This window comes from Nelumbo lutea, chromosome 8 (genome assembly GCF_056320005.1).
Source record: "Nelumbo lutea isolate HS-2025 chromosome 8, American lotus-T2T, whole genome shotgun sequence".
NCBI lineage: Eukaryota > Viridiplantae > Streptophyta > Magnoliopsida > Proteales > Nelumbonaceae > Nelumbo > Nelumbo lutea.
The window spans coordinates 25,959,570-25,969,288 of record NC_142691.1 but is presented as its reverse complement, the minus strand read 5'-3'; the positions used below and the strand labels follow the sequence as shown (position 1 = coordinate 25,969,288).

The following is a 9,719-nucleotide window of genomic DNA, read 5'->3' as shown; positions in this document are numbered from 1 at the left end:
GTGGTCCCTGGGCCAAGCCACCTTGTAACACCCAGGGACTGTGGGCAGATGCAAGATTAGCCCATCAGGTATTATCCTCAATGGTCTTACACTTAACCTCTCAGCCCTTAATGATCATACACTGCCCGACAAGAGAGGACCTCTCCCTCGGCTGCAAGGAACAGTGTTGCACTCTCCACTTATATGGATCCCAAGATTTAAAACCTTTTTGCAAACATTTTAGAAACCATAATATATATACTTTTATATCTCATATAAAATATACTTTGCAAAACAAATCTCAACAGTTGAAATCGACTGCTGGCAGTCTTGGTTTCCAACAGTGAGAGTGCATCCCCGATCATTACCTTTGTCCGACAAAGGGGCAGATCCTGTCACTAAGATCACCCACTCAGATGAATTCTCAGATTGTCCCAACATACCCAGGTTTTGACCCCCGCTAAGGATCTCACTGATTGGTACATCAAAGACAGCCCGGTCCGCACCTAGTGCAGTATCATAATCGAGTCTAGGGGTCGGGTGTAACTTTCCAGTTTTGCCCATCAATCTCCAAGGTCCAGGGCAATACTAGAAATCTGGTCCAGTTCAAAGATTCAATTAATCCCACACTGTATGTGCCTAGGGTCTCACCCCGGTAGCTGAGACAAGCCACCCCAACCGACTTGGTGGCACCACATTGTCAGCCTTGTCAGGATAGGTCTCCCCAGACCGACCCACTGGCTGTGAACATTCTAAACTAACATGAGTCTCAATAAGTGTCCAGTTTAAGGGTATTACACAGAAACATACCAAGGGAACATGAATCAAATATGCACTTTTATTCATTTACAATAAACTCATAAAGTACATCAATTTTGATTGAAGCTAAGGGCATACAAAAATGTCTAACAATAATGATATCATCACATACCTTTAGCAAATTAAGATTTCCTTCATTTTGATCACTTTTCAATTCAAACACTGAAAGGCAAAATGTTTCCATTTGTAGGTTTCCATAATATCATATATCATATGATGAAACAACCAAACCTAGTGATTTTTGCCAGGAAAGTTGAAGAAAACTTGAAAAGTAGTAGTGAAAATAGTAGAGCAATATTCTGCAAGGAAAGTTCTATCTGCTTGTATTTCTCTCCTACCCAATTTTAATGAACAAATTTTTCCATTTGTTTTCTCTTCCTTTCGGTCTTTTAAGAGTTATTGTATTATGTTTTAGACAAATTCCAAAGAATGGAAGGACACCATGGATAGTTAAAAAACTATTCAGCCATGCGCCTTCCTTAGTGGTTCATGGACGCATAGAACTATAGAAGTATCAAAGAAAATTGAGAAGGAAAAGGGAAATTAAAATTGATCCACAAGATTCCATAAAAAACCATCAAAGATCTATAGAGAGAATGAAACCCAAGAAGCAAAGAACATAATCTCTTCCCTTGAATGAATCTAGTAGTTGTTACAGACTTACAGTAAAAAAAAGAAAGCCAAAGGTGTTTGTCCGATTGGGCTTGACTCTTAGGGCAGTTATAGGGACAGGGAAGCACTGGCTCGTTGTCCTTCCAATTGTAAGAGCGGGAGGTTTTCGTCGCTCTGTGAAGCCAGCCTGATGCGGTTCCCTCCACTCTAAGTGCCATATGACCCAAGCTAATGGATAGTGTGCTAGCCAGTAAGGCCTATCATGTCCATCTAATCCGAGCGTGATGTGGATAATTCCTACGGTTGTGCGGCATGATCCTGATGAGCTCGGAGATAGCTGGCATGATTCTAGAAGTCTGATGTGTTACCTCGGTGAGTTAGGCAATCCCGAGCTACCCATACCTTGGTCATTGCCGAGGTGCCTGAGACGCCCGAGGTGGCTTGGCCCACCGAGGTGGAAAGTGGTGCTAAGATAGTGGTAAGTGCTGACTCACAGTCAAATTGACAGGTCGCGTCCACGTGTCCTCTGTTTACTAGGTTAGGCCAAATCACCCTTCATCAATTATTATTATTATTGTTATTATTATTATTATTTTTATTATTATTATTATTTGTATATATGTATGTATGTAGCTATTTGAGTTTGGTTCGAAGCTCGGTTGAAACTGAATCAAATTTGAATTGCTCGTAAAGAGCTCGACTCATGGCCACTCCTAAATCCAAGACTTAGTGAAAATAATAAAAATTTGTTATAGGCAAGATGACTTTTATAACCCGCACCATTGAAGTTGTATCCCATAACCCAAACTATTTTTCCGAGTAATCCCACTAGTCACCCAAGATTCTACCACTAAGACCCAACCACCTGAAATAATATTCCATCGGTGGCCATGGTAGTACACTTGTTCTAGACTCCTAGTATTATATATTGAAATAATTTTTATTTTAATAGTTATCAAAATTTTTATTTAATGACTAATAATTCAAAAAATAGAAGTAAATACCATAAAGACATCCATATTTGTAGTAGAGACTTGAGATTAAGGGTACGCATGGATTCGGTTTCAAGGCAGAACCTATAACCTACCTTATAAGAATTGGTCAAAATTCCATGGGTTTTATTCGGTTCTAAGGCAGAACTTATAACCTAGTTTATAAGAATTGGTTAGAATTCCAAAATTCAGGATTATGTGTGACTAGTTCATCAAATCAACAAAGCGTTTGTAGTCCAACGGTTAGGATAATTGCCTTCCAAGCAATAGACCCGGGTTCGACTCCTGGCAAACGCATTCTGATGTTATACTTTAGTTTGTAGATAATTAATGCTTTCTCATGCATGGGTAATTTAATTAGCAATATTTTTTTTCATTAATTTGTAGACCCGGGTTCGACTCTCGGCAAACGTTTGTAGTTTAATTATCAATATTTTTTTCATTCATGGGTAATTAATTAATTTACTATTAGTGGTTTTCATTTTTAGTTATCAAAATTTTATTTTGAAACAATTTTTATTTTTATAGTTATCAAAATTTTTATTTAATGGATAATAATTGAAAAAAGGGAAAATTCCTAATAGATACCCTATACTTTAGGAAGATTGCCAATTTAGTACCCGAATTTTAAATTCCAACTTTTGAAATAAAATACACTGTTCATCACCTTCTTTCTCAACAAAATGAAACAGAACCGAAAGGGCTCGCCGCTAGCCACCACCATAGCCTACCGGTGGGGTGATGTTCTCAGTTCGCCACCGTAACCACCACCATGGCCCATGCTTGACACTCAAGCTTTACGTCAGACTTGGAGATGCAGGAAATATAAAATTAAGACTAAATTAAAAAAAAAAAAATCTGAATCAAGAGATTTTCTTTTGCCACTAATGCGTTTCTGTGTCTAGATATCACAGCCACCGGTGCTTCATTTAGGCTGTATTGTGCTGTATTCCAAGCTGGGGGTTTCTATTTCATTGTTATTTTCTCTTTTTTTTTCCTGTTGTTTCATTCATTTGTAAAGTAGTCGATCAACTGTCAAGCAATAAGGGCGAAGTGTTGAAAGAAATCCAGTATAGAGAAAGAGATCTCACTTTGCTTGGAGTTTTATTCACAGGCATGTTGCCTGCAACCATGTCCAATTCAACCTCCTTGTCCGAGGAAGCTAGTGTCTCTTCTGGTACTAGAGTTCAGGACTTAAGTAGCTTGAAACCTATGTTCTCTGTCATTTCTCAGCAGCCGCAACAACAGAAGATCAAGAGGAAGAGAAATCTCCCTAGAAACCCAGGTAAATGTCCCTCCTTGTTCTTCATTTTCGTTTTTATTGTGTTGGATTCTTGCAGCTGATTCTAATTAATCTCCCTATATGTGTCTTTTATTTTATTGTTTCAGACCTAGATGCTGAAGTGATTGCTTTATCCCCTAAAACTCTATTGGCAACCAACAGATTTGTGCGCGAGATCTGCAACAAGGGTTTTCAGAGAGATCAGAACCTTCAGTTTCACAGGAGAGGCCATAATCTTCCGTGGAAGCTGAGGCAGAGAACCAGCAAAGAGATCAAAAAGAGAGTCTATGTGTGCCCTGAGCCTTCATGCGTTCATCACCACCCTTCAAGGCCTCTCGGTGATCTCACGGGAATTAAAAAACACTTCTGCAGGAAACAAATATTACTCGACTGGAAGGTTCTATCATTAGGTCGGTGTAGAAGGTTTTGAATTTACGATCAGTGAATTGAGTGCCGTTGTTAGTGATGAGGATTCGAGGAATGCCGAACCTACAAACAATGCTCTGCCAAAAGATGTTTCAGGCATTCTGTGCAGTGATGTGTGCCAGGGCTTTGGCATCCACCCACTTGGTGAAGTAGTCCATTATGACAAGGAGGAATTTCTTTTTCCCGACTTTGGTAGGGATAGGTCCAAGGATGTCCATTCCCCACTAAGCGAAGGGCCCCAGACTCATGATCGTCTTCAGAGGAACTACTGGCTAATGAAGGTTCGAGTGCCTTTGACAAAAGTTGCATTTTCTGACGAGTCGGACTGCGTTTTGCTTCATGGTCGACCAGAAGTAGCCTTGTTGAAGTGCCTTATGAGCCAGGGTTCGAGCACTGAGGTAGTCTTCGTAGATACCATCGTGTATCTTCCTATGGACATAGTCGGCCATAGAAGGGAGGAGACACCTTAGGTAGGGGAGAGTGTGTTACTGGTGGTAGAGTTGTTCCTGGATGAGGCAGTACCGGCCGACCTGTGTATGAGCCTCTTGGCCTCAATTCAGTCTTTCGGTAGCGTGCCATCCCAAAGGTATTGTGTTATGGGCTCCATTTAGGATGGGCCTTGCTAAACAGGGAGGATGAGGAAGGTTGTTGCTGAGATGCTTGGCTGAGCTACTGTATCCATCTGGACCGTTAGGTTGAGGTTTGCCTATGGTGAGCTAGTGAGCTTTGAGAGTGCGTCAAATTGTACATTCTCAACTCGAGGGACCAGTTGGACGATGAAATGTTCAAGCCACTGGATGAGTTCTTGCACCCTTTGTAGGTAGGTCATCATGGTTGGTGTCCTTGCCTCAAATTGGTTATAGATCTGGTTGACAACCAATTGGGAATCACTAAAGGCTTTGACTCGTCTGGCACCAAGGTCTAGGGAGAGCCAAAGTCCAGTAATTAGAGCTTTGTACTCAGTTTCATTGTTGGATGCCTTGAATTCAAACTTGAGGGCATGCTCTAATATGGTGTTGTCTAGGATGAGGAGGATAAGTCTAGCTCTGCTACTTTGTTGGTTGGATGACCTGTCCACATTTTGATTCCAAACCGATGGTGGTGCAACTGGACCTTGTTCTAAGAAGGTGCACTCAGCCAGGAAATCAGCCAAGGCCTGGGCTTTGATGTCAAACTCGCTTAGTTTTGTGCTCCATTTGACTATGTGGTCAGATGCTTCAACCTTTGTAGAACTTGTTTGAGAGATTGGTCGGTAAGCACTCAGACGTTGTGGGCTTGGAAGTTGGGCCTAAGCTTTGATGCTGAGGTGACTAGGGCTAGGGCGACCTTCTCTAGATTCTTGTACTGGGTTTTTGTGCCATTGAGGAACTTGCTGGTGTAGTAGATCGGCCTTTATGTCCAGTCTTTCTCCTTTACTAGTACCAAGTTGACCACCTCTCCAGCCGAGAGATAGAGTAGTAGCAAATCTCTGGGGCTCAACTTTGTGAGTAGAGGTGGCAAACTCAGATACCTCTTCAGTTCCTAGATGGACCATTTGCATTTCCCAGTCCACTGGAAATCCATAATCGTTTTTAGGGACTTGAAGATGGGTAGGAAATGGTCCGCAGATTTTGACATGAACCTGTTGAGGGCGACCACTCATCCGGTGAGGCATTGCACTTCTTTCTATGTCCGAGGTGATTGCATATCGAGGATGGCCTTGATCTTCTCAGGGTTGTCTTCAATTCCTCGCTGCATGACCTCAAACCCCAAGAATTTGTCAGAGTCGACCCTGAAGGCATACTTTGTTAGGTTCAGCTTCATTCGATACTTCTTGAGGGTGCCGAAGACTTCTTTGAGATTGGCAAGGTGGTTTTCAGCCTTTTTAGTCTTTACCAGGTTGTCATTCACGTACGCCTCCACGTTGTAGCCGAGCTGATCTTTAAAAACGTGGTTCACGAGCCACTGATAAGTAGCATCAATGTTCTTGAGACTGAAGGGCATCACTTTGTAGTAGTAAAGTCCTCGGTCAGTGATGAAGGTTGTCTTCTCCTGGTCATCTGGATGCATCTGGATTTGGTTGTAGTTTGAGAATGCAACCATGAATCTCAAGAGTTCATGCCCCGCCATTACGTCGACGAGTTGGTCGATCCTCGGTAGTGGAAGCTATCTTTGGGATAGACTTTGTTCAAGTCGGTGAAATCAATACATATCCTCCACTTTCTTTTGGCCTTCTTCACCATTACCACGCTCGCCAGCCAGTCCAGGTATTTGACTTCTCAAATGTTGCCGGCATCGAATAGCTTCTAGACTTCTTCGTTGATCACCTGCCACCGTTATGAGGTGAAGGTTCTCTTCTTCTTCCTAATGGGTCGGTAGTGCGGGTCAGTTTTCAAGCGGTGGGTGATGACCTTGTCCTTCACTTGTTGTACGAGGTCATCCCGAAGATGATCTTCTAGGAGGGATCTGACTTAGACCATCTTCTCAGTGTCTTCTTTGGAGACCGACACCTGTATAACAGAAATGGTACCCTCTCTCCACTGCTCATAGTTCCCTATCTCCTCTTCCCCTAAAAGAAATCCTCTTTCCATCGCTCACAATTCCTAGTCTCCTCCACCTCTTTCACTAAAAGAATGTCTTAACACACCACCGTTGTATCTCCATCCCTGAAGTTGTCACCTCATTCCATCAACCCTTTCCCACTTAGATCCATCCTCCTGGCCGCACCACACCCTTAAATCAAATTTCAATTGAGGATGAAAATTGCCTTCAAAACAAATTAATAATGCATTCTTCATCACTCATTCACACTGATGAGGAAGTAACAGTTCATGTTGGAAATCGAACCATCACACAGGAAGACACACTATGAGGAGCCACTTGTTGGTTTTTTGTATTTGTTGGTTTACAAAAACAAATGAGAGCACTTCCATTGAAGAAGCAAGAGTGATCTTGCTAAAAACAAATGAAAATGAGAATGAGGCAGAACGAAGGCTGTTAGATATAAGGCAGGCAGTAGGGATGGTAATTCAGAGAAATCTATGTGGAGTGAATTTTGAGGCCATCTTCTTCACTTTAGTGAGTGTTGCTTGCCGGTCTTGGAACCCAATGTTTCCATTAGATTACAAATGGGAAAATAGTTGGAATGAGGAGCAAGGGAGAGAGAGGGAGAGGGAGGGAGAGAGAGCAAGGTCGGTGCCATTGGTTCTAATTTCTATTGTTGTTTTTCTTTTTTTTACTATGGCTTCTTTCCTTGGGTCGTCGTTCCCAACAAAAGATAAACATACTAGAGCTATGCTCTTTGCAACAACAATCCTGGGCACCCCCAAGCCAACATTGGTAAGTGAAGGATTATCTGACATTGCTTGTCAGAGAGTTGATCGAAGAGCCGCTAATGGTGGCAAGCAAGTGATGTTAGTGCCAGTGTCTATAATGGTCCTAGAGGAGCAAAGCACTGTTTAGGGAGATGACGTGGAGTTTAAGAGATTCTCAGATATGAGATTTGGACTGGATCTGACCACCGAAGGAGCATGGAGCCTATGTACCAGATCTAAGATTTTTCAGTTAATCTCTGTTAGAGCAGTCCACCATGTGGGGAAAGAGGTGAGGAGAGAGAGAGATCGAAAGGGTATTTTCAGAAGTTTTGAAAAAAAAAATATTGGTCACATGATGCTATGTGACTGAGCATGATGACGGTAAGGGAATGAACTTTATTTTAAACTATCAATCCAAAGCAATTTAAGTGGGAATATATGCAAAATATTAGACATTGATCTCAATGTCCAATGTGGCAAGATATAACTTTATCATCTGGGTCAATCTGATTCAATGGGTGCGAGCATAACCGAATGTCATTCTTCCAGGCCTCCCCACTAATGAACCAAGGTTCTACAACTAAGATGCAATCACCTGAAATGGTGTCCAATTGGGTGGTCATGGCTAGATAATGATATCATCACATACCTTCAGCAAATTAAGATTTCCTCCATTTTGATCACTTTTAAATTCAAACACTGAAAGGCAAAATGTTTCCATTTGTAGGTTTCCATAATATCATAATATATCATATGATGAAACAACCAAACCCAATGATTCTTGCCTGGAAAGCTGAAGAAAACTTGAAAATCCGTAGTGAAAATAGTAGAGCAACATTCTGCAAGGAAAGTTCGATCTGCTTGTATTTCTCTCCTACCCAATTTTAATGAACAAGTTTTTCCATTTGTTTTCTCTTCCTTTTGGTCTTTCAAGAGTTATTGTATTATGTTTTAGACAAATTCCAAAGAATGGAAGGACACCATGGACAGTTAAAAAACTATTCAGTCGTACGCCTTCCTTAGTGGTTCATGGACGCATAGAACTATAGAAGTAGCTAAGAAAATTGAGAAGGAAAAGGGAAATTAAAATTGATCCACAAGATTCCATAAAAACCAATCAAAGATCTAGAGAGGGAATAAAACCCAAGAAGCAAAGAACATAATATCTTCCCTTGAATGAATCCAATAGTTGTTACAGACTTACAGTAAAAAAAAGAAAGCAAAAGGTGTTTGTCCGATTGGGCTTGACTCTTAGGGCAGTTATTGGGACAGGGAAGCATTGGCTCGTTGTCCTTCCACTTGTAGGAGCGGGAGGTTTTCGTTGCTCTGTGAAGCCAGCCTGACGCAGTGCCCTCCACTCTAAGTGCCATATGACCCAAGCTAATGGATAGTGTGATAGCCAATAAGGCTTATCGTGTCCATCTAATCCAGGCATGATGTGGATAATTCCTACGGTTGTGCGGCATGATCCTGATGAGCTCAGAGATAACTAGCATGATTCTAGAAGTCTGCTGTGTTACCTCGGTGAGTTAGGCAATCCCGAGCTACCCATACCTTGGTCATTGCCAAGGTGCCTGAGACGCCCGAGGTGGCTTGGCCCATCGAGGTGGAAAGTGGGGCTAAGATAGCGGTAAGTGCTGACTCACAGTCTAATTGACAGGTCGCGTCCACGTGTCCTCTATTTACTAGGTTAGGCCAAATCACCCTTCATCAATTATTATTATTATTGTTATTATTATTTATTATATTATTATTATTATTATTAATATTATTATATGTATATATGTACTATGTAGCTATTTGTGTTTGGTTCGAAGCTCTGTTGAAACTGAACCGAATTCGAATTGCTCGTAAAGAACTTGACTCATGACCACTCCTAAATCCCAGACTTAGTGAAAATAGTAAAAATTTGATATAGGCAAGATGACTTTTATAACCCGCACCATTGAAGTGGTATCCCATAACCCAAACTATTTTTCCGGGTGATCCCACCAGTCACCCAAGATTCTACCACTAAGACCCAACCACCTGAAATAATATTCCATCGGTGGCCATGGTGGTACACTTGTTCTAGACTCCTAGTATTATATATTAAAATAATTTTTATTTTTATAGTTATCAAAAATTTTATTTAATGACTAATAATTAAAAAAATAGAAGTAAATACCATAAAGACGTCCATATTTGTAGTAGAGACTTGAGATTAAGGGTACGCATGGATTCGGTTTCAAGGTAGAACCTGTAACCTACCTTATAAGAATTGGTTAGAATTCCAAAATTCAGGATTATGTGTGACTAGTTCATCAAATCAACAAA

General features: G+C 41.2%; 1 non-coding gene across 1 annotated transcript; it reads left to right on the top strand.

Moving 5' to 3' along the window:
* Positions 1-2,627: 2,627 nt before the first annotated feature.
* Positions 2,628-2,699, top strand: TRNAG-UCC (transfer RNA glycine (anticodon UCC)). The gene has a single exon. It is a non-coding gene; the product is annotated as a tRNA-Gly (tRNA).
* Positions 2,700-9,719: the final 7,020 nt, after the last annotated feature.